Source organism: Mustelus asterias, chromosome 9 (assembly GCF_964213995.1).
Source record: "Mustelus asterias chromosome 9, sMusAst1.hap1.1, whole genome shotgun sequence".
NCBI classification, from domain to species: Eukaryota; Metazoa; Chordata; class Chondrichthyes; order Carcharhiniformes; family Triakidae; genus Mustelus; species Mustelus asterias.
Window position 1 is genome coordinate 135401679 of NC_135809.1, and position 24547 is coordinate 135426225.

The 24547-nt window shown below is 44.6% G+C and overlaps 1 long non-coding RNA gene across 1 annotated transcript in view; it reads left to right on the forward strand.

The window, feature by feature from the left end:
- The first annotated feature begins 633 nt into the window (after nucleotides 1-633).
- The window catches only part of LOC144499210 (uncharacterized), a 313266-nt gene continuing 289352 nt past the window's right edge, over nucleotides 634-24547 (forward strand). Inside the window, exon 1 of the long non-coding RNA XR_013498794.1 lies at nucleotides 634-1119. This is a non-coding gene — a long non-coding RNA (uncharacterized LOC144499210). The remainder of the gene's footprint in view (nucleotides 1120-24547) is intronic.

Consider the following 24547-nt stretch of genomic DNA (forward strand, 5'->3'; position numbering starts at 1 on the left):
TATTGCAGAGTGGAATTAGAATGAGGCAGACTCAGATTCAACCCCTGCCTTGCAGCGACACACAAGTTAATTCCATCAGCTCCCCCCACATCACCGTCTTTTAAAAAGACCTGTTTATTAAGTTAAAATACTTTCTGGATGTATTTGCAAAGCTAAATCAATCACCTGCGGAAAGGCTGGGGTGTTATTGGCGTAACTATTCAGCATGGAATGTCCAATTTATACAATAAAGGCTGAAAATGACACAAGTTTCAATTTCCAATCGATGTGCTTTTATTTTTAAAGCTGGAACTTGCAAACAGCAGCCAGTTTTGGGTTTGCTGGTGAATTATTGGGATTGAGAGGGAAAAAAATCAGGATGCTTGTAAATTGCCCAATAATTCCATCCCTTCAATGCGCAGGCGTCCAGAGTGTAAGAGCAGCAAACTGGGTTGTGTGTTTGCAGCTTTCACAGTGAGAGGGGAGACTTCCACTGAGCTGACACTCACTCACATTGCTGTTCCAGCCTCCCCCCCCCCCCCCCCCCGCTCTCACCCCAGTGAAGTTGGACTGGAGGCAGCGGGGCAGAGCACGGTGCAAAGACAGAGAGACTAATCCCCCAGCACTCGGAGCCGGGGTTTGGATGTGGACACAGAGAGAGAGAGAGCAGGAGGCAGATTCACGGCTTTGACTGCAGCGAGTCCCAGAGCAGAGAGAGAGACCTGGATCACCCCCGCTCTTCCTGCACCCAGCACCTCCCCTGTGCAAAGGAGCGGGACTGGTGCCAGGGGAGATTTGGATTGCAATGCCAACACTGTGACAGTCGCCCGGTGGTGTTTGTATTTTTGAACCCCCCCCCCCCCTCCCCACCCACCCCTTCTCCCCTTCTCCATTCCCGGGAGAGAGAAGATGTGACCATCTGCAGCATTGGAAGGGGCTGTACAAAGAGTGGGCACCCCAGCCAGACAGCTCAGCCACCTAACTTCACAAAGCCTCAACTGCTCTCTGATTTCATCCCGCGATTTGATCCCTCAGGAGGCACAGAGAGAGGAGGAGGAGGCAGTCTGATTCTTTTTTGGAAGAGGGAGGGTTCTTGTGTTTAATGTCTGGGGCGAAGATTCAGGATGACCGACTGGAGTGGTAAGTTTGAGAATGTGTGGCTGCTGTACAGTGGAAGTGTTTTAACTCAGTGAAGTATCAATATTCACATTGGAAAGCCAGTCAGTGCTGGACTCTCATCTGGAGAGATAATGCCTCTTTTTGGGCTCTGGAGAGATAATGTGGTGCTAAACTCAGGCTCAAATCCCAGACAATTAATTGGGGCTGATTGGAGCTCTATTCATTCGGGGAACAGAATAGCTGGGGTGCTGTGTCATCAGGAAACTTTCCTTTTTGGATTTATTTATTATTATTTTTGTTCGGGGGGGGGGGGGATGACTCCGGATGGATCATTCACTCCTGGCTGTGTGGACTGGGTTGAGAATCAATCCCCATTTGCAGTCTGCACTTAGTTTTATTCCTGTTGCCAAAGTCAAGTCTGTGTGTGTGAGCTGGGAGGAATATCTGGCTTGGGGGGGGAGGGGGGTGGCATTGGCAGGAATAACTCGGGAATCTGGTTGGATGTATTCACTGAGGGGAATGGGGTGGGGGTGGGGGGGCTTCACTGCTTTCTGCCGGGGACGAGTCCAGCCAAAGGCCGGCTTTATTCAGAGGAAGCACATTGGATGTTGCCACCTGCAAAGCCAGGGTGAGAATTGCAGAGATCTGTGGAGTGCCATCCATATTGGGAGGGAGGGACGGAGGGAGGGGGATACAGGGAACAAGCCCCCCTCCCCATGCCGAGATTGCAGCCAGGTCCCCAGGTCCTGCCAGCTGCTGTGTGGGCTGTTGCTTTGCTCAGTGACTGGAGGTCACTAGTCTGAGTTGCTGTCTGCCTCTTGCGGTGCTGAACTCTCTCAGACAGAGCTTGGCAGTCCCTAGTGGAGAATGTGCAGGAAACAAGCGGCGCTTTTCTCTGAGCATTTCCCCTCTCTGACTGCTGAGTGTGGGGAAGAAGGAGAGAGGCAGTTTGAGCAGTGCCTCAGATTCTCGAACTGAGGATTTCACCACTGCACTGCTGGCTCCATATCTGAAGCCGTGTTTTCAGAATTGCCTGCTCAATGAACCGCTATCCACCCTCCACAGCTTCATTACAGTCACTCCACAGATATCCCCAGGCAGTAACTTCCCAGAATCAAAGAGTCATACAACACAGCAAGCTATTCAGCTCTCCCTCTGTGTGGAGTTTGCACGTTCTCCCTGTGCCTGTGTGGGTTTTCCTCGAATGCTCCCGTTTCCTCCCACACTCCAAAAATGTACAGGTTAGAGGATTAGCCACGTTGAATAGCCGTTTAGCATAGGTGTGGGGATTAGCCAGGGCAGATATGTGGAGTGACAGGGATACGGCCTGGGTAAGATGCTCTGTCAGAGAGTTGGTGTCGGCTCGATGGGCCAAATTGTCTCCCTCTGCACTATAGGGATTTATAGGTAGCTATTTTTTCCGAGTCCTTGTCTGTACCAGCTCTTCGGAAGTGCTTTCCAATTGATTCCATTTTCTTCCTCAGTCCACACACTCTTGTATTTGTTTCTCTTTGAGTATTAATCCAGGTCCCTCTCCAAAGTCATCATGGGACCTCCTTCCTCCAGCCTTTCAGGCAGACCTTCCCACAACAAACCGCTGGGTAAAAAAAAATCAGCGGCTCTTTTGGCAATTGTCTTCAATTTGTTTTCTCTGGTTCCTGTCCCTGGCATTACTGAATAGAACAGGCTTGTGATCTGAAGCAATATATTGATTCTGGTTAGCTGAATTTTGGAATGGTAAGTATGTCCGTGGTGTTGTTGTGCTGAATGAACTGACATTAAATGGGATTGATTCTGTGTTGCCAGAACAGATTTTATCCAAGAGGGGCTGACCAGATTAAGATTAACACCACTTTAAAAAAAACCTGACAATGTTGTGTTTAACATGAGCACATTTTCTAACTTGTACTTACGGTTCTAACCATGATGTGAAGATGTACACATTGGAAGAGAAAGCAATGACAATGTTACCCTGAAGAATCAACAAGCATGTTGTATGTTTGTATAGCTGATGGTACGGTTTTGGAATTGGATGACCATATTAGGGTGTGATGGGCCATCAAAATAAGTTTGGATTTAATGTTTTTGGATTTTGTTTTGGTTTGCTGATGTCATGTTGAGTAACATCAGATTTTTAAATAATGGTCACTGCACTGAAATTCATTGCGTGCTGAGCTCTGGGATGTTTTGTCTCTGGGATGAGGCACAGTCTACATGTTTTTTTGTTATCCTGATGATATTGGCAAATCATTCCCCACTTAAATTGCACTCATCTCTGTAAAGTTTTGCAGTCCTTAAATATTCTAATCTGTTTCCCTTATTTAATTAAAATATAGTTTTGTCTAAAAGAATGTACAAAATGCACGTGATTGTTTTGTGCAACTCTCAATCAAAATTAGAGCTTGTCTGGGACACGAGGCGTTTTTCTGTGTGAATGTGCTACCGATTTATCATTTCTATCACCCATCAGTATCAAATTGTTAAATTCAAAGCATCCAATCAAAGGCTGCATAATAAAGGAACATTGAATAAAGCAACTAAATCTCTCTTAGTATCCAAATAAAAAGCTGCAATCCTCAAGATGGCTAATGCTGCTCTGCAATATTTAAATGATCAATTTATAGTGGTTGGTTAAGTCCAATGCTTTTTAAAATTTCTTTGTTGATTGTAAGCAGAGTCTGTACATCCTTGGGATTACTTTCGGATTCCAGTCCTTTCTGCTGGTATATAACTACCGATAATCCGAAATGCTGATAACGTAGCCAGTGAACAACATCAACAACAGATTTACTTGTAGTTCAGACACCTTTCCAGCTAACTGCCGACAGGTTAATAGTCAGTAATGTAATGATCTGGTGATACACAAATTCAAGTGCATCATGAGATGTAGAAGCCATGGTAAACGCACCACTGGCATAGTGATTTTTCAGTCCTAGTAACTGTGATAGTGTCAAAGCCACATAGTGGCAAAGCAATTCTTAGTGGTAGTGATCCAGTGTCAGCATTGCAGTAAAAAGCCCTGCTCACTGATAATTATGATGGACCTTTGCGTTTGCTGCTTGGTGAATGCACCATTTATTAACATGCTCATTTTTAAACACAAACAACTGACTGTTAATTCCTTTATAACTCCAGGTTAGGGTTGTAAAGAATTCCCATTTTATACCCTCCTGGGAATCATCCTGTCAGTACCATTCTGCAGTGACAACATCGCAATAACTCCTGTGCCTTTACTCAGCATAATTTTAGTTTTCCTTTGGACTAGCATTCCTCATGTTGTGACTGGAGAATATGTGATTTGTAACGGGGCATCAAGTATTTAATCTGGGCAATATTACTGAAGACTTGTGCTCCAGAGCTAGCTGTGGCCCTAGCCGAGTTGTCCCAGCATAGCAGCTGCATTGACATTTACTGGACAATGTGGAAAATCACCTAGGTATGTACTGTCAGCAAAATCAGAACAAATCCAACCCAGCGACTTACCACCCCGCCAGTCTGCTCTCGATCGTCAACACCGTGATGGAAGATGGGAAGGTGTTGATGACAGTACTATTAAGTGGCACTTACTCAGCAATAACCTGGTCACTGACGCTCAGTTTGGGTTCAACCAGGGCCACTCGGCTCCTAACCTTATTACAGCCTTGGTCCAAAGATGAAAAAACGAGCTGAATTCAAAAAGGAGTGACTGCTCTTAACACCAAGGCAGCATTCGGCTGAGTGTGACACCAAGGAACCCTGGAAAAATTGAATTAAGTGGGAATTGGGCGGAGGTGGAGAGGGTACACTCTTCACTGTTTTTCTTTGGGAGTTACCATTGACCAGAAACTGAATTTGACCATTCTTATAAATACTGCAGCTACAAGAACAAGAGACTGGGAATTCTGTTGCAGGTAACTCACCTCCTGACTCTTCCAACCTGTCCACCATGTACAAGGTACAAGTCAGGATTGTGGTGGAATACTCTCCACTTGCCTGGATGAGTGCAGATCCAACAATACTCAAGAAGCTCAACACCATCCAGGACAAAGCAGGCAGTTTGATTGGCATCACATCCACAACCTAAAGCATTTACTGCCTCCACCACTAATGCACAGTGGCAGCAGTGTGTACTATCTGCAAGATGCACTGCAGCAACTCAATAAGACTTCTTTGACAGCGCCTTCCAAATCTGTGACTTCTACCACCTAGCAGGACAAGAGCAGCAGACTCATGGGAACTCCATCACCTGCAAGTTCCATTCCAAGCCACACAATACCATGTCTGTCACTGGGTCAAAATCTTGGAACTCCCTTTCCAGTCGCGCTATGGGTCTATCTACACTAGATGGACTGCACTGGTTCAAGATGTCACTGCCATTTCAAAGGCAATTTGGGATGCACAACCAATGCTGGCCTAGCCAGCAACTCTCCCACATCCCATGATAGAGTTAACAAAATCAGATGAGATGAGCCATTTGAAATTTTGTTTGTGGTGCTTGCCATTTGAAATGTAAGGATAGATTTTAGCTTCCTCACTCTCTATCTCCATGACTCAATCTATAATTATGTACTTCAGCTTAAAGATGAGAACATGGTTAATTTAGGTATGAATAAGTTAGACTGTGTCACAATGTATTTGTATACATCATCTTTGTGTCTATTTTGCATCAACATAATTGTCAATAAAATTTTATGGATAACTACATTTTTAATTATTTTTGGTGCAGAATTCAAAACATTTTTGAAGCTTTTTGTAGCGATTTAATTAGATTGATTATACACAAAATGCGAATGTAATCAATCTAATAGTTATTTATTGCAGAGTAAAGATAAATGTATTCAGTGTTTTATTTTAAAACCATTGGAATATTTTCATTTGATGCATCCCATTATTTCTGGAAATGTAATGGATTTTCATTGAAGTGTTTGCTCTTGGATCATGTGAACTCATGTACAGCATGCATGAAATGGTAACAGCAAGTCTGTCTGAATCACAAAGAGATATCTGTGAGTACACATCATTTGGTTCAGAGAACTTCATATTGCTTAGTCTGTCAAAAGAGGTCTGAAAAGAGATTGGTCTCCAGTCTTTGTGATAGGACACATAGAGTGTGCAGCAGAGTCCCGATCCAGCTGTATGCAAATTGTCCAGGAATGGTTTTGAAGTATGCAGCTGTAAGACCTTTGGTGATTTTTTAAAAAGGGGGAAGGACTGTGCATGTTAGTACGTTATCTAATTAAAACCACACTTAAATAAATGGGCCGAATATTCCATGGAACGACAAGTACTGTTGGATTTCCTGGAGTCCTTCAGTTTAATGCAAGAGCGTTTGGGGGGGGGGGGGGGAGGGGGGTGGGTTGGGGGCGGTTTTTGAGGGGGGGGTGGGGGGGGTTGGGGGCGGTTGGGGGGGGGGGATCAAAACCACACTCCCTTTTTTCATGGCACTTCTGCTGTATTCCTGAAAGTTTAATTACCACTTTGACAAGCTAGGAGAGAAGGTATGTTTGAAGAGCCAGTGCAGACATGATGGGCCAAATGGTCTCCATCCACGCTGCAATGATTCTATGATCCTGTAACATGTATAAGATAGGTGAGCGAGGGGCTAAGGTAGGATAAGGGTGTTTGGGTGATTGTGGGGGAGGTAGTTAGAGAGTGGGAGTGGAGTGGGAGGGGTCAGGGGTAGTCAGGGGTGAGGGGGATAGTTGGGGGAGGGGTAGAGGTTCCAATGGGGAGTCAGAGGGTCAGTAATATAGTTACCCATGAAATGGAAGTAGTTTTGATCCTTCTAATGTGTCCTGGGTAAATATTCTGCAATGTAAGTTCGATCCATCCAAAGTTTCTAACTTTAATTTGGAGTTTGGAGAGTTCCAGATGCCATGGAAAATTCCTGTGCAATTCGTTGTTATTATCGTAGAATCTGTACAGTACAGAAGGAGGCCATTCGGCCCATCAGGTCTGCACCGCCCACAATCCCACCCAGGCCCTATTCCCGCAACCCCACATATTTATCCCGCTAATTCCTCTCACCTATGCATCCCAGGACACTAAGGGGCAATTTAGCATGCCCAATCAACCTAACCCGCACATCTTTGGACTGTGGGAGGAAACCGGAGCACCTGGAGGAAACCCAGGCAGACACGGGGAGAATGTGCAAACTTCACACAGACAGTGACCCGAGCCGAGAATCGAACCCGGGTCCCTGGAGCTGTGAGGCAGCAGTGTTAACTACTGTGCCACTGTGCCGCCTGTAAATTAATGAGTCAGAAAATACATGCAAATTAAAGTGAATAGGAACAAATTGTAATAATATGTGAATTATAGATAATACTCTTGGAAAATATAAAGCATGAGTTTTTTTATAGGAAAGTAGGAAGAAAAATAGGAACATTTTAGCCTTTCTAGTTTGTTCATCCATTTAATAAGATCTTGTTTGATCTGTGACCTAGCGCCATATACCCATCATTGCTCTATAATCCTATAAAAACTTTGGTTAAAAAATGAAAGGAATCTCAGATAGACCCAACATCAAATACTGTTTGCAGAAAATAGTTCAAAATTCTCGCAGCTGTTGAAGTGTTTCCAAATCTCACTCCTGAGAGATCCACCTCCAATATTTAAACAAAGCACTCCTAATCTGACAAGAGGTGAGGCCACATTGGATTTGGTACTGGGAAATGAACCGGGCCAAGTCTTAGATTTGGTTGTGGGAGAGCACTTTGGAGATAGTGACCACAATTCGGTGTCTTTTGTTATTGCAATGGAGAGGGATAGGGCAGTACAGCAGGGCAAGGTTTACAATTGGAGGAGAGGTAATTATGATGCGATTAGGCAAGAATTAGGGGGCATAAGATGGGAACAGAAACTGTCAGGGAAAGGCACTTATGAAAAGTGGAACTTTTTCAAGAAACAAATACTGGGTGTCCTTGGTAGGTATGTCCCTGTCAGGCAGGGAGGAAATGGCCGAGTGAGGGAACCATGGTTCACGAAAGAGGTTGGAATGTCTTGTGAAAAGGAAGAGGGAAGCTTATGTAGGGATGAGGAAACAAGGTTCAGATGGCTCGATTGAGGGTTACAAGTTAGCAAGGAATGAGCTGAAAAAGGGGCTCAGGAGAGCTAGGAGGGGGCATGAGAAGTCCTTGGTGGGTCGGATCAAAGAAAACCCCCAAGGCTTTTTACTCTTATGTAAGGAATGAAAGAATGACCAGGGTGAGGTTAGGGCCGGTCAAGGACAGTCGTGGGAACTTGTGTATGGAGTCAGTAGAGATAGGCGAGGTGATGAATGAATACTTTTCTTCAGTGTTCACCAAGGAGAGGGGCCATGTTTTTGAGGAAGAGAATGGGTTACAGGCTAATAGGCTGGAGGAAATAGATATTCGGCGAGAGGATGTACTGGCAGTTTTGAATAAACTGAAGGTCAATAAGTCCCCTGGGCCTGATGAAATATATCCGAGGATTCTTTGGGAGGCAAGGGATGAGATTGCAGAGACTTTGGCTTTGATCTTTGGTCCTCACTGTCAACGGGGATGGTGCCAGAGGACTGGAGAGTGGTGAATGTTGTTCTTCTCTTTAAGAAAGGGAATAGAAATGACCCTGGTAATTATAGACCGGTTAGTCTTACTTCGGTGGTTGGTAAATTGATGGAAAAGGTCCTTAGGGATGGGATTTATGACCATTTAGAAAGATGCGGATTAATCCAGGATAGTCAGCACGGATTCGTGAAGGGCAAGTCATGCCTCACAAATTTGATAGAATTTTTTGAGGAGGTAACTAAGTATGTTGATGAAGGTAGGGCATTTGATGTCATATACATGGACGTTTGATAAGGTACCCCATGGTCGGCTTATGATGAAAGTAAGGAGGTGTGGGATAGAGGGAAAGTTGGCCGATTGGATAGGTAACTCGCTATCTGATCGAAGACAGGGTGGTGGTGGATGGAACATTTTCGGACTGGAGGCACGTTGCTAGCGGAGTGCCACAGGGATCAGTGCTTGGTCCTCTGCTCTTTGTGATTTTTATTAATGACTTAGAGGAGGGGGCTGAAGGGTGGATCAGTAAATTTGCTGATGACACCAAGATTGGTGGAGTAGTGGATGAGGTGGCGGGCTGTTGTAGAGTGCAAAGAGACATAGATGGGATGCAAAGCTGGGCTGAAAAATGGCAGATGGAGTTTAACCCTATAAATGTGAGGTGATTCATTTTGGTAGGACTAATTTAAATGTGGATTACAGGGTCAAAGGTAGGGTTCTGAAGACTGTGGAGGAACAGAGAGATCTTGGGGTCCATATCCATAGATCTCTAAAGGTTGCCACTCAAGTGGATAGAGCTGTGAAGAAGGCCTATAGTGTGTTAGCTTTTATTAACAGGGGGTTGGAGTTTAAGAGCCGTGGGGTTATGCTGCAACTGTACAGGACCTTGGTGAGACCACATTTGGATTATTGTGTGCAGTTCTGGTCACCTCACTATAAGAAGGATGTGGAAGCGCTGGAAAGAGTGCAGAGGAGATTTACCAGGATGCTGCCTGGTTTGGAGGGTAGGTCTTATGAGGAAAGGTTGAGGGAGCTAGGGCTGTTCTCTCTGGAGCGGAGGAGGCTGAGGGGAGACTTAATCGAGGTTTATAAAATGATAAAGGGGATAGATAGAGTGAACGTTCAAAGACTATTTCCTCGGGTGGATGGAGCTATTACAAGGGGGCATAACTATAGGGTTCGTGCTGGGAGATATAGGAAGGATATCAGAGGTAGGTTCTTTACGCAGAGAGTAGTTGGGGTGTGGAATGGACTGCCTGCAGTGATAGTGGAGTCAGACACTTTAGGAACATTTAAGCGGTTATTGGATAGGCACATGGAGCACACCAGGATGATACGGAGTGGGATAGCTTGATCTTGGTTTCAGATAAAACTCAGCACAACATCGTGTGCTGAAGGGCCTGTTCTGTGCTGTACTGTTCTATGTTCTATGTTCTAATCCGCACCTCCCCATCGAGCAGAAATTGTGGGCAGAATTTTCCCTCCAAAAAACTGTCAGAATATGAGAAAAACAGAGTGATCCATGCCAGTCTCTCAGGTGTGGTCTGGGCTGCAATTATCCCACACTCAATCATTTTTTGGGAGAGCGATGAGTTGATGCAAAGTGGCCAGGCGTCATTTTGGAATGGCGCCCCGATTTCACAATGCCCTGGGAGACCCCCTAAATCTCCCCATGGACATTGGTGGGAGGGTCTAGAAAATCCCACCCCAGGTGTGACCCATTTTTTGCATTGCTGAAGCATGATTTCTACCCCACTATATTCTAATCCCCCAAATATAACAGCCAGCTCTGACGTAGGGTCATCTGGACTTGAAACGTAGGCTTTATTCTCTTCCCACAGATGCTGTCTGACCTGCTGAGATTTTTCAGCATTTTACGTTTTTGTTTCAGATTCCAGCATCCGCAGTATTTTGCTTTTATTACAACAGACAGTTTATTGGCTTTTGTAATCATTTTTTGCACTCGCCTGGGAGATATTAATGATTCATGTACTTGTACCTCCATCTATCTTGGCCATCCACTGATTTCTAGCTTTTCACCATTTCGAAAATTCTAAAGTGGATAACCTCACATTTGGCCACATTGAAATTCATTAGCATAACCTTTTAATATTTCTTTATAATTTTATGCCTCCATCTACACTGTTTACAATGCCCCCCCCAGCATTTTGTTATTGGCATATTTGGGTGTGTGACTATTTATCCCATCATCTAAGTTGTTAATATAGTGAATAGTTGAGGCCTCAACACAGATTCTGCCAGCCCCAGTCTACCAATTAATCTCCACTCACTTCCTCCTGCCATACAACAATCCCCAGGTTAATAATTTGCCTTCAGTTCCCTGCACTTCAGCTTGAGGTAACAATTCCTCATGAGGGTTTGAACAAACTGTCTGCTGAAAGCTCCATAGACTCTCCCCAGTCGTCTGCCGTAGTCTCCACTTCAGAAATGTCACAGAGGTTCATCAGACATGACATGCCCTATGCACATTTATCTGTGCTCGCTCTGATGAGCAGAAAAAAAAATAAAAAGTGGCCAATCATTCTTTCTTTAATAAAATAATTACTTGGCCATTCCTTGGGTAAAGCCTTCATCTCCACTTCCTTAAGTCCAGAGGACACAGACAAGAAAGGATGTAGTGGATAGCTGGTGTAACCGTCCACCAGTAGATCTGGCCGGACTAAATAAAACTCTACTGAGTCCTGCCCTTGCCTGTGAAAACTGCTCACTCTCCGGGTTCAGACTCGAATGCAAACATAACTACCTGCTTCTTTCCTTAACCGCAAACCATCTTCTCAAAGAATTCTCCCCCCATCCCTCCACCCCCCACTCCAAAAATAAGTGCAAGGAAATCTTTGAGACATTTGATCAGCTGCCTCTGCTGCATCCCTCACATCCACTCATCCACCAGGCCAAATGTTCTGTCATGCTCCCCCAGCCCTAGCCCTCAACTTTCCCGAGTTTCTCTCCTATCTTCCCTCATGTCTTCTCAGAGCTCCGCTTGGCCATGACACCCATCTCCCACCCACTCATCCCTATTTCCAATAAATTGTTGATCCCCCAACTTTCTCATCCGATCCTCATGTTGGCCAATATAATTAACAGTTCCCTACTTTTCAGGTACTGTCTCTCTCTCTCTCTCCTTTACAACTCCATTATCCCCTCTCTCCATGACCCCACCATCCTTGCAAAGTGTTCTCCCATCTTCAACCTCTCTTTCCTTGGAAAAGTGAACATATTTTTACCTCCTAAATATATACCCATCATTCCTGGAGCTTCGTGTTTGAATCCGTCAGATTAGGGTTCCATTCTTATCTATCTAATCATAGCCATAAAATCACTTGCAATAGTTTCTCTTCCCACTCCCACACTATTGCCTCAGGTGTGCCCATGCAATATAGCCTTTGCCTCCTCCAATGCTTCATCAAGGTGCTGCCCCTTAACAACATCATCTGAAAGCACAGCGTTGGTTTTGTCGTGTAGATTGATGACACCCAACTCTACCCTATCGCCATCTCTTTGGACTCCTCCGCCATTGCTAAATTATCAGGCCTCTATCAACTTCCACCTCTGTACGTCATCCAGCTTGATTTGATTTGATTTGATTTGATTTATTATTGTCACATGTATTAACATACAGTGAAAAGTATTGTTTCTTGCGCATTATATAGACGAAACATACCATTCATAGAGAAGGAAAGGAGAGAGTGCAGAATGTAGTGCTACAGTCATAGCTAGGGTGTAGAGAAAGATCAACTTAATGCGAGGTAGGTCCATTCAAACGTCTGACAGCAGCAGGGAAGAAGCTGTTCTTGAGTCGGTTGGTACGTGACCTCAGACATTTGTATCTTTTTCCCGACGGAAGAAGGTGGAAGAGAGAATATTCGGGGTGCGTGGGGTCCTTAATTATGCTGGCTGCTTTGCCGAGGCAGCAGGAAGTGTAGACAGAGTCAATGGGATGGGAGGCTGGTTTTTGCGTGATGGATTGGGCCACATTCATGACCTTTTGTAGTCTCTTGCGGTTTTGGGCAGAGCAGGAGCCATACCAAGCTGTGATACAAACAGAAAGAATGCTTTCTATGGTGCATCTGTAAAGGTTGGTGAGAGTTGTAGCTGACATGCCAAATTTTCTTAGTCTTCTGAGAAAGTAGAGGTGTTGGTGGGGCTTTCTTAACTATAGTGTCAGCATGGGGGACCAGGACAGGTTGTTGGTGATCTGGACACCTAAAAGCTTGAAGCTCTCGACCCTTTCTACTTCGTGCCCATTGATGTAGACAGGGGCATGTTCTCCTTTACGCTTCCTGAAGGCGATGACAATCTCCTTTGCTTTGTTGACATTGAGGGAGAGATTATTGCTTTGCCCCTGTCTCAACTCATCAGCTGCTGAAATGTTCTTTTGTGCCTCCATTACCTATAGATTCGACTATTCCAATACACTTCTGGCTGGCTCCCACATTCAACCTTCTATAAACTTAAGGTCATCTAAAATTCAGCATCCCATGACTGAACTTGCGCCAATCCGATTCAGCCTTGTACTCCCTTGTACTTGCTAACCTATGAAGCTACGATGTCTCCTGCTCAAGCAGCAACCTGATTTAAAAATTCTGATCCTTGTTATCATATGCAAAGACGGCCTCTCCCACACAGCCCCCAACCTGCTTCTTCCCCCCTCCGCCCCGCCCACCCTGCTGATATATCTATAATCTCCTCAAGCCCCAAAACCCTCCAGATAGCTGAATGCATCTAATTCTGGCCTCTTGAGCAATTTTACTTGCTCCGCCATTGGTTGCTATGCCTTCAGTTGCCTCTCTGCCTCTCTTTCACACTTCCCTCCTTTAAGACCTACCTCTCTGATCACTCTTTTGACCATCTGACTGAATGTAACCTAATATCTCTGTATGTGGCCTGATCTCATATATTGTTTCATAATACTCCTTAAAGAGCTTCGGGACATTTTATTATGTAAAAGATGCTGTCTGTACAAATCTAAGTTGTTGTTAATTGTAGACAGGAGTCATTGCCTGGCAGTGGATGTTAGGCTAATTAGACCATAAACCTTTCTTTCATTATTCTTAAATCGTTTCCAGACTGTGAAAAATGAGAAGTATTAGTGAGGATACTTGGAATGTTCTTATCATTTTTCTTTAAAAATGCTGTAATGGAAGAAAGGGGGAGGGGGGATTATAATAACCTCAATCAGGCCATTGACGTTGGCCAATTGGAATATGAACTCCCTGATTAAGGAGTTATAGTTGTTGCCAAGCATATATGATAAATTCAGATTTGGACACTTCATAATTGGAACAAGTCCCTGATTAAGGAGTCAATTGATGGGCCAATCAGGGAGTCTTTTTCTTGTATTTAACCAGGAGTGTCAGTTCCTCTGGCACTCCCAAAGGTAGACTGCTGACTGATAGCACTCTGTGTACCGCTGGGATTGCCACTCCTTCCTTGTCATCTGAACTATCTGTAGCCCAGACATTTCAGTAATTTCCAAAGACAGTACTCGGGACACAAGACAATATCCAATTGTGTTCTAAGCAAGCCCAGCTGAAGGTGTAGAGTGTCGCCTGGCAGTACATAACATAATGCCGTGCCTGTTATAACCAGATTTTCAGCATCCTGTTTCTATTCGTTAGTATGTATCCATTGAAAATGAAATTTTGGCTCTGTACTGAAATAGTGTGACTGTTCTGAAAGTAATGGGTGGGATTTCCCGCTCCCCCCGTCCCCCCTCCACTGTGTGTTTCATGGTTGGGGGAGGCAGTGCTCTGCTCTCTGGTGGCACGATTTTATGGTCCCGCTGTTGTCAACAGGGTTCCTTCGCAACTGGAAACCCACGGTGGGGGTGCGTCTCTGGTGGGACTGCAAGATCTCACCGGCGTAAACTCCAGCAAGGTTTTGGCCTATGTGTATAATATTTAAATGCACAGCACATTTGACAGGTAATCTGACACATGGTTTAATTTTGTTAACAGTAAGTACTGATTGGGAGAAGTAAGGACGTAAGTCTGACCCTAACAATACAGCCAGAAACTTTGTGAAGATTCCACGTTCTAAGTCTCCAATGAGTTCAGACAAAACATCCTGTATTTCACCCCTGAAAGCTCTGTGCAAACTCCAGCTGGAAGGACACGAGTGTGGGTGGACGATATCTGCCCTTTCCACTGCTCTGTGGCTGGTTGACGAGGGGTACGTGTGGAGTGGGGCGGGAGGGTAAGTCGGACAATCACAGATTTATTTCCCCTCCCACCCTCAAGTTAGAATTCTCGGTTTTGTCCAGAGTTTGCTCTCCACCTAGTGGAGAACTGACAGAATTTATCAATGGAGTGAGTGAGTGAGGGTGAGCGGCAGGAAGCCAGAGAGAACTTGAGTTTGGGACCACCAAGTTGGGAGTCCAAGAAATTAATTGCTTGAAGTAACTGCCAGGCTTTTGTGATTTGTCATTTCTAAAGCACAGTTATTAATTACCAAGAAGTGTCTAGTAACTGAGAACAACAATCTTGATTCCGTGAAAAACATTCATGAGAAAAAGAATAACTTTCTCGAAATACCTGGTTCCACTTGTGCTGCTTTAAGTGTTTTTATCACCATATTTGAGATCTCTTCCACTGTAACAAATAACAATAGAAATAAAAGAGGATAGAATTACAGCCTTGGTCCAAACATGGAAGAAAGGGGTGAATTTAAAGGGTAAGTAGAGAATGACTGCTCCTGACCTGAAGGCAGCATTTGACCCAGTTTGGCATCAGAACTGGAGTCAATGGGAATCAGAGGAAAATTCTCCACTGGTTGGAGTCATACCGGCACAAAGGAATACGATTATGGTTGTTGGTTGTTCCCAGGATGTCATTGCAGGAATTTCTCAGGTTGGTATTCTAGGCCCAACCATCTTCAGCTGCTTCATCAACGACCTTCCTTCCATCGGAAGGACAGAGTGGGGATGTTTACTGATGATTGTACAATGTTCAGCACCATTCACGACTCCTCAGATAGAACATAGAAAAGCTACAGCACAAACAGGCCCTTCGGCCCACAAGTTGCGCCGAACATGTAGGCTTACCTATAACCCTCTATCTTACTAACTTCCATGAACTTATCCAAAAGTCTCTTAAAAGACCCTATCGAATCCGCCTCCACCACCACTACTGGCAGCCGATTCCACGCACCCACCACCCTCTGAGTGAAAAACTTACCCCAAACATCTCCTCTGTACCTACTCCCCAGCACCCTAAACCTGTGACCTCTCGTGGCAACCATTTCAATCCTGGGTAAAAGCCTCTGAGAATCCACTCTATTAATCCCTCTCAACATCTTATACACCTCTATCAGGTCACCTCTCATCCTTCGCTTCTCCAAGGAGAAAAGACCTAGCTCTCTCAACCTATCCTCATAAGGCATGCCACCTAATCCAGGCAACATCCTTGTAAATCTCCTCTGCACCCTTTCTATGGCTTCCACATCCTTTCTGTAATGAGGCGACCAGAACTGGGCACAGTAGTCCAGGTGGGGTTTGACCAGGGTCCTATACAGCTGCAGCATTATCTCCCGATTTCTAAACTCAATTCCTCTATTGATGAAGGCCAGTATTCCATACGCCTTCTTAACCACAGCCTCTACCTGCAATGCTGCTTTGAGCGTCCTATGAACCCAGACCTCAAGATCCTTCTGATCTTCCACACTGCCAAGCGTCTTACCCTTAATATTGTATTCTTCCATCCTATTCGACCTGCCAAAATGAGCCACCACACACTTATCTGGGTTGAAGTCCATCTGCCACTTCTCCGCCCAGTCTTGCATCTTATCTATGTCTCGTTGCAACTGCTGACATCCCTCTACACTATCCACAACACCACCAACCTTTATGTCATCAGCAAACTTGCCAACCCATCCTTCCACTTCCTCATCCAGGTCATTTATAAAAATCACAAAGAGCAAGGATCCCAGAACAGATCCCTGGGGCACTCCACTGGTGACTGGCCTCCATGCTGAAAAAGACCCATCTACAACCACTCTCTGCCTTCTGTGGGCAAGCCAGTTCTGAATCCACAAAGCAATGTCCCCTTGTATCCCATGCCCCTTCACTTCCTCAGTAAGCCCTCACATGGGGCACCTTATCAAACGCCTTGCTGAAATCCATATAAACTGCATCTACCCCTCTTCCCTCGTCTATGTGTCTAGTTACATCTTCAAACATACTGAAGCAGTCCATGTCAATAAGCAGCAAGACCTGGATAACATTCAGGCTTGTGTTGATAACTAGCAAGTGACATTCGTGCCACACAAGTGCCACTCTAACAATGACCATCTCCAATAAGAGAGAATCTGTTCATCCACCCTCAACATTCAATGGCCTTGCCATTCCTGAATCTCCCACTTTCAATATCCTGGGGGTTACCATTGACCAGAAACTTAAATGAACCAGCCATATAAGTACTGTGGTTATAAGATCATGTCAAAAGCTGGGGCTTCTGCAGTGAGTAACTCATCCCCTGACCCTACAAAGCCTGTCACTTGACTACTAATCAAGGACCCCACACACCTCGGACATGCTCTCTTCCACCTTCTTTCATCGAGAAAAAGATACAAAAGTCTGAGGTCACGTACCAACCGACTCAAGAACAGCTCCTTCCCTGCTGCCATCAGATTTTGAATGGACCTACCTTGCATTAAGTTGATCTTTCTCTACATCCTAGCTATGACTGTAACACTGCATTCTGCACTCTCTCCTTTCCTTCTCTATGAACGGTATGCTTTGTATAGCACGCAAGAAACAATACTTTTCACTGTGTACTAATACATGTGACAATAATAAATCAAATCAAATCAAACAAGGCACAAATCAGGAGTATGATGGAATACTCTTCACATTCCTGCATGAGTGCAGCTCCAATATCACTCAAGAAACTCAACACCTCATCCATCACCTGAAACACTGGCTCCCTCCACTACTAATGCATAGTGGCCGCAGTGTGTACCACGTATAAGATTCACCGTAGCAACTCATCAAGCCGCCTGCAACAACATCTGTCCAATGTGAAACCACTACCATCTAGATGGACAAGGGCAGCAGATACCTGGGAACCATCAGCTGGAGGCTCCCCCTCCAAGTCACTCACCATCCTAACCTGGAGTTATATTGCCATTCCTTCACTGTCGCTGGGTTAAAATCCAGGGACTCCCTCCCGAACAGCACTGCGGGTGTAACTACACCGCATGGACTACAGTGGTTCAAGAAGGTGGCTTACCACCACCTTCTCAAGGGTAATTAAGGATGGACAATAGATGCTGGCTGAGTCAGCGGCAACCGCATCCCATGAAAAAAAAGGAAAGTATGAGTTGAATAGGATATCAATGTTCTATTTTCACAAAAGCAAATGGAATTTTTTCTTCATTGAATGGAAATCATTTTCAGTGATGAAGCTCAATGTTACTGAGAACAAATGACTGGATTTCCAGTTTGAAAAGAATGTGCAAGGACTAACTTCTTCCTTTTCATTAAATGGCCAGAATACTTACTTGTTAGATGCACTTGGAAAGATATACCTGACATTTCATTTTTAAATATATTTTATTCCTCAAAATTTATAGGGGAGAGTAAAGGCTGCATAATAAAACACTCCTTTGGTTCTGTTTATCCCCACCATCATCTGAAACTATTGTGAGGTGGAAGGGACAGCTCATATTTCTCATACCTGGGTCATCTCACTTCTAATTCTGTATTCTCACGTCACCTTGTCTTTTATTTCCCACAGTTATGGTCAGAGTGCGAGTGCGGGACTAATGTGAAAGAATAATCCTGTGGACAAAAGGAATGAAAGACTTTGCGTAGGACTTAGCACATCCACAGGACCCCTGAGAGTGCTTTTCAGCCTATTAAGTGTGTGTTGAAATGTTGTCACTGTTGTAATGTAGGAAATTCTGCAGCTAATTTTCTCACAGCAAGAGCCCATCAGCAACAATGTGATAATTTGTTGGTTGAGGGATATGTATTGGTTTGTTCAGCAGGAAAAGTGCCCTCCTCTTCTCTGAACTGGAGTCAGCAGGTTGGACTCTACCGCCCTCTGCAGGATGTATTTGTGGCTGGGGTGGAGAGTACTGGGTTAGCCCATCACCTTCCCGCCAACACCAACCCGTTTCCAAAAATATGGTCAGTGAGTAAAGCATGCTTTTGCCTGCACACCCTTAGGCCTATTGGGGCCCTTAACTGACCAATCATGGGGCAATTGAGGGCCGAATTCCACCTCCGCTGCCCTAATACTGATGGCAGTTATAGACCGTTGAGTGGGCTGGCCACTTTCTCACCAACTCCGGTGAAAGACGGGGAAGGAAGAGGGTGTACCTCCTTTGTGAGGTGTTCTGTGTGCGTTGGGGTCATCGCGTACGCACACGATATGCTTGTGCATATTTCCCCTCCTGCCAGGCATCTGGCCTTCAAAACCTGACACCCCATCTTCTCCCATCCAACATAAAAACAGAAGAACTAGGAGCAGGAGTATGCAATTCAGCCGCTGAAGCCTGTTCCACCATTCAGTACGATCTTGGCTGATCTCATCTCGGCCTCATCTCCACCTTCCTGCCCATTCTCCATAACCTTCCATTCCGTTACTAATTAAAAACCCACTATCTCCTTAAATTTGTTTAATGTTCTGGTGTCCACTGCACTCTGGGATAGAGAATTTCACAGATTTACCACCCTTTAAGTGAAGTAATTCCTCCTCATTCCTGTTTTAAACCTGCCATGCCTTATCCTAAAACTATGGCCTTTAATTCTTGAATGTCCAAAAAGGGAAAGCATGTGCTCTACATCTACCCCGTCAATCCCCTTTAGCATCTCACATCCCTCAATTAGATCTCTCATTCTTCTAAACTCCAGCAAGACTAGGTTTTAACTGCTCTGTCTCTCTTCATAAGACAAGTCCTTCATTTCTGGAATCAATGTAGTGAACCTTCACTGAAACCGCCTCTAGTCCATTTATATCCTTCTTCGAGTAAGGGGACCAAAACTGTGCGCAGTATCCAGATGCGATCTCACCAATGCCCTATACAGTTGCAACAGCAACTTCCCTACTTTTATCCTCTATTCCTTTAGCGATGAGTGCCAACATTCCAATTGCCTTCCTTATTACCTGCTCCCTCCCGAGAGTGCTCAATCCCTCCCCACTCGACAGTCCCGGCTTAACGGAGTCCGGTATTTAGGCTCCTTTTTCCTGGGCCTGCTTGCAATCCCGGCAACGCCCACTACTGAGTTGTGGCACTGCTGAGACTGCTAGAGCTGGTGGCCAATCAGATTGGCTGACAGCTCTCTGGGGGTGGGGGGGGGTGTGGGGTGGGGCAAGGGGCGGGGGGGGGGGGGGGAGAATTCCTGTGCTGAGCTCATTGAGGCCTCCACCTGAGAGGGTAGACATTGGATTAACATCTCACTCAAAAGACAATAGCTCTGACACTGCAGTTTTCTCTCAGCGTGGATTATGCGCACAGATCCTTGGAGTGAAACTTGAACCCACTGAGTCAAGGCTGACACGCAGTACGAGACAATTGCTGGTCAAATAATCAATTAGATAAACTCGCGAGTTGATGTTTAACTACAGAAACAGCCAGGCACCTGGACTAAGAACCACTAGAATGATTTCTATCATCCATTGAAAACTCCTTTAGATGTAAAAAATGTACAGACAGTCATTGATGTGGATGTTTTAGCTACAACATGAGAGAAAATGAGGAGGTTTCTGCAGGACTGAACTTACGTTTGCCCATTAGTAACTGAGTGGTACATTTTAGTGAAACAACCTTGTTCACCTCTTTGTGTATCTACTTCAATTAGACCCAGTGGATGAGTGTCTGGCTATTAAATTAATTGAATTTAGATACTGTCAATGCAGTAACTGGGGTGTGAGAACCTTCAGCGGCTCCTTCAGCTGCCTTCACGTTTGTGTAATCTGACTCAACTATGGAAGGGCCATACTTCGGAGGCAACGGCTGCTCAAAGGCATCTGGGATACTTGCCTTGCAGAGACAATAAGAGCAGGGAGGTTATGATGGATCTGTATAAAATGTTCATTAGGCCACAGCTAGAGTACTGTGTTCAGTTCTGGTCACCACACTATAGGATGAATGTGATTTTACCAGAAAAGATGCAGAGGAGATTCACCAGGATGTTGCCTGGGCTGGAGCGTTTCAGCTATGAAGAGAGGCTGGTTAGGCTGGGGTTGATTTCCTTAGAGCAGAGAAGGCTGATGGGGGACATGATGGAGAGACACAAGATTATGAGGGACATAATAGGAATTTGGAACTCGCGGCCTAAAAGGGTGTTAGAGGTGGGAACCTTCACAGCATTTAAAAAGCATTTAAGTGAGCACGTGGAATGCCAAAAGATCCAAGGCTGTGGACCAAGTGCTGGAAAATGGAATTGGAATAGATAAATGCTCGATGGCCAGCACAGACATGATGGGCCAAAGGGCCTCTTGCTGAGCTGTAAAACTCTATGACTAATTAAAGTTTGGTTTCAGGTTGTCAGGATAATGGAGAAAGAAGTTGACTGCACAGCTTGTCAATTTTGTGGTTAGCTGGAAATTGTATCACACTGTTACTGGTACAGGTGGGGTTTGAGGGGTGGAGGGTATTGCGGCCTTACTCGAATGAGACCGGAAAATCTCGCCGAGGTCAATGGGCATTTCCATTGTCCTGTCCTCGCCCGCTCCGATTCCGTGGCGGGTGGGGCAGTAGAATTCTGGCGTAGGTGTTTAGTGAGTTCTATTATCCAGTGTCCTTCACCTTCAACTTGACTGAGCAGCAATATTCAACAGGAAATTCTGCAAGTCTGAAATGTTGAGTACAATTTTTGTTAATGGTTGCAAAGAAAGAGTAAAAAAAGCTTGTAAATGTTATGGAGCAGGTAACAAAGTATTGTGTGTCAATTTTCGTGACAATGTGAAAAGGGTAGTTTTGTAGAATTGGGAGCCTCGGCGATGTATATCGGAAATTCAGGAGTCCGTGCGATATGGCCCGAAAGTAATTCGCAAATGTGCTTTAAATTTCAGATATGTGCTCCCAGGAGGCGAGGCCTCCCGGTGGTAGCACGAGGCAGAAAAACGATTGCGAACGGGAATTTGGGTGTGGGCAGTGTGCAGAGGGAATATTGTGGGTAGATTACATTTGAATTCCTGGTCAGCCAGATGCACTATTTCACAAAATTACCCCTTGGATGAGTTATACCATTTGTCAATTTTAGTGAAAAATTAAATGAATATAAACCCAGTGAAGTTAGCAGCCAGCTGAAAACATATTCCATAATAACGCATTATCTATTGGTTACGATTCTTTGATTTGATTATGCCTTCTATTTCACAAATGAGTGAAAGGCTGACTAAACAGTTATTTTTCCAAGCAGCTGATGTCCTTTTACGGAGCCAGTTTATTTTCCTTTTGAAAATGTGCATATTTTGTTGCATTGATTTTCTGTTTGCTAACCATCTCATCACCTTTTTAAGAGAAGGCACTCGTTGGCCAATCTTCACAAACATTACACTTGGCCTGAAAGTATCTTAGGGAGATCCTATAGTTCAAATAGGGTCGCAGATTTAAAACAGAGTTGAGGAGAAACTACTTCTCCCAAAGGGTTGTGAATCTGTGGAATTCACTATCCCAAAGATGCTGGGACGGTGAGTAAATTTAAGGAGGGGTGAGACAGATTTTTAATTGGTAATGAGTTGAAAGGTTATGGGGAAAAGGCAGAAAAATGGGGATGAGGAACATATCAGCGATGATCGAATGGTGGAGCAGACTTGATGGGCTGAATGGTCTAATTCTGCTCCTATATCTTATGAACTTAACCTTAGGGTACTTCTGCTCTTCTCATTGAGTGCACAGATAGTTAGATTTTTGATTTCAAAGAGCTTTCACAACAGCAGTTTGTAGTAAGATTTCAGTAAAAATTGCTTGAAACGTTTTATCCCTGAGATAAATTACGCCAGATCACCTCACTATTTGGAGTGTTGATGTTTTATTTGATCAGAGTGACGAGGGTAGAGCGAATTGTATTCAGGCCAAGTTGCCAACCAGAATCTTGGAGGAAGGCCGAAGGATGAATTTAGGTAATTGTACAACAAGGGGTTGATTTAAGTTATGACTATGACTTGTGGACAATTTGATTAATTGTGGCCCTTCCAGCTAAGAGGATGAAGCGGAAAACAGTAACAGGACTGGTAAAAAGAGTAAGTTGGTTCCATTTGTTCTTGTCATCTCTGTATCTCTGCGGGTGATTTTCATCTGCTTCTGCCCTAGCCATGCTGAAAACATAGCTGGTCGGCAAGCCTATTCTCTTTAAAAGCTCCCAGTCAGTGGCTGCCACATTTAATTTTCAAGCAAACCTTTAAAGTTTAAGTTTATTTATTAGTGCCACAAGTAGGCTGACATTAACACTGCAATGAACTTACTGTGAAAATCTCCTAGTCGCCACACTCCGGCGCCTGTTCGGGTACACTGAGGGAGAATTTAGCACGGCCAATGCACTTAACCAGCACGTTTTTGGACTGTGGGAGGAAACTGGAGCACCCGGAGGAAACCCACGCAGTCACGGGGAGAACATGCAGACTCTGCACAGACATTGACCCAAGCCGGGAATCGAACCCAGGTCCCTGGCGCTGTGAGGCAGCAGTGCTAACCACTGTGTTGCCCTGAAATGCGTGGCTAGCCTATCTGTCCAGGACAGGTAGGAGGCAAATTGAGGGCTGTATGACAGTTGTCAGATCCCAGTATCACTGGTAGTGCTATTTGTCTTAATGTGGCTTGAGCAGTGTTTCTGGTTGAACGTAATTACTCTGTGCAATATTTATTCAGCAATGTGTATTCTGTATGAAAATTAGCCTCTCTGTCTCTGCCTCTTTGTCACTTTGCACCGTGCCACCTCGTAACCCCTGTGCTGGAGCGATTAGTGAAAAAGCTTGAATATTGATGAAAAGAAGTTGCTGAAGTTTTTCATCTTGCACTCACCAGGACAAACACAAGAAAGCCAAAGTTCAAACAATCACAATAATTTATACTGCAGGAGAAAAGAGTGCTGATAATTTGAGGTTCTTATATTTACCCTGATGACTGCAAGACAAAAAGTTTTGACAACATGTCTCTCTTTTCAGTAATATTAATATGGTTCAAAGCACCAACTGCTGCTTTTCCCAGCATGCTGCCAGGGCTTGAAAATTGCAGTTATGAGGAGAGATTGGATAGGCTTGGGTTGTTTATCTTAATAAGAAGTCTCACAACACCAGGTTAAAATCCAACAGGTTTATTTGTTAGCACGAGCTTTTGGAGTGCTGCTCCTTTATCAGGCGACTCACCTGATGAAGGAGCAGCGCTCCGAAAGCTCGTGATTCCAAATAAACCTGTTGGATTTTAACCTGATGTTGTGAGACTTCTTACTCTGCCCACCCTAGTCCAACGCCGGCATCTCCACCTTTATATATACCATCGTTTTCCTTAGAACGGAGGAGGCTAACGGGTGATCTAATTGAGGTGTATAAAATTATGAGGAACCCAGTAAAGGGAAACTGGAAAGATCTGATTCCCTAGCAGAGGGACCAGTTACCAGAGGGGCCCAGACTTAAGGTGAGTGGTAGAAGGATTAGAGGGGACATGAGGAAAATACTTTACGCCCAGAGGGTGTTGGGAGTCTGGGATTCATTGGCGAAGATTTGATTTTGATTTTGATTTGATTTATTTTTGTCACATGTATTAGTATACAGTTTCTTGTGCACTATACAGACAAAACATAACATTCATAGAGAAGGAAACGAGAGAGTGCAGAATGTAGTGTTACAGTCATAGCTAGGATGTAGAGAAAGATCAACTTAATGCAAGGTAGGTCCATTCAAAAGTCTGACGGCAGCAGGGAAGAGGCTGTTCTTGAGTTGGTTGGTACGTGACCTCAGACTTTTGTATCTTTTTCC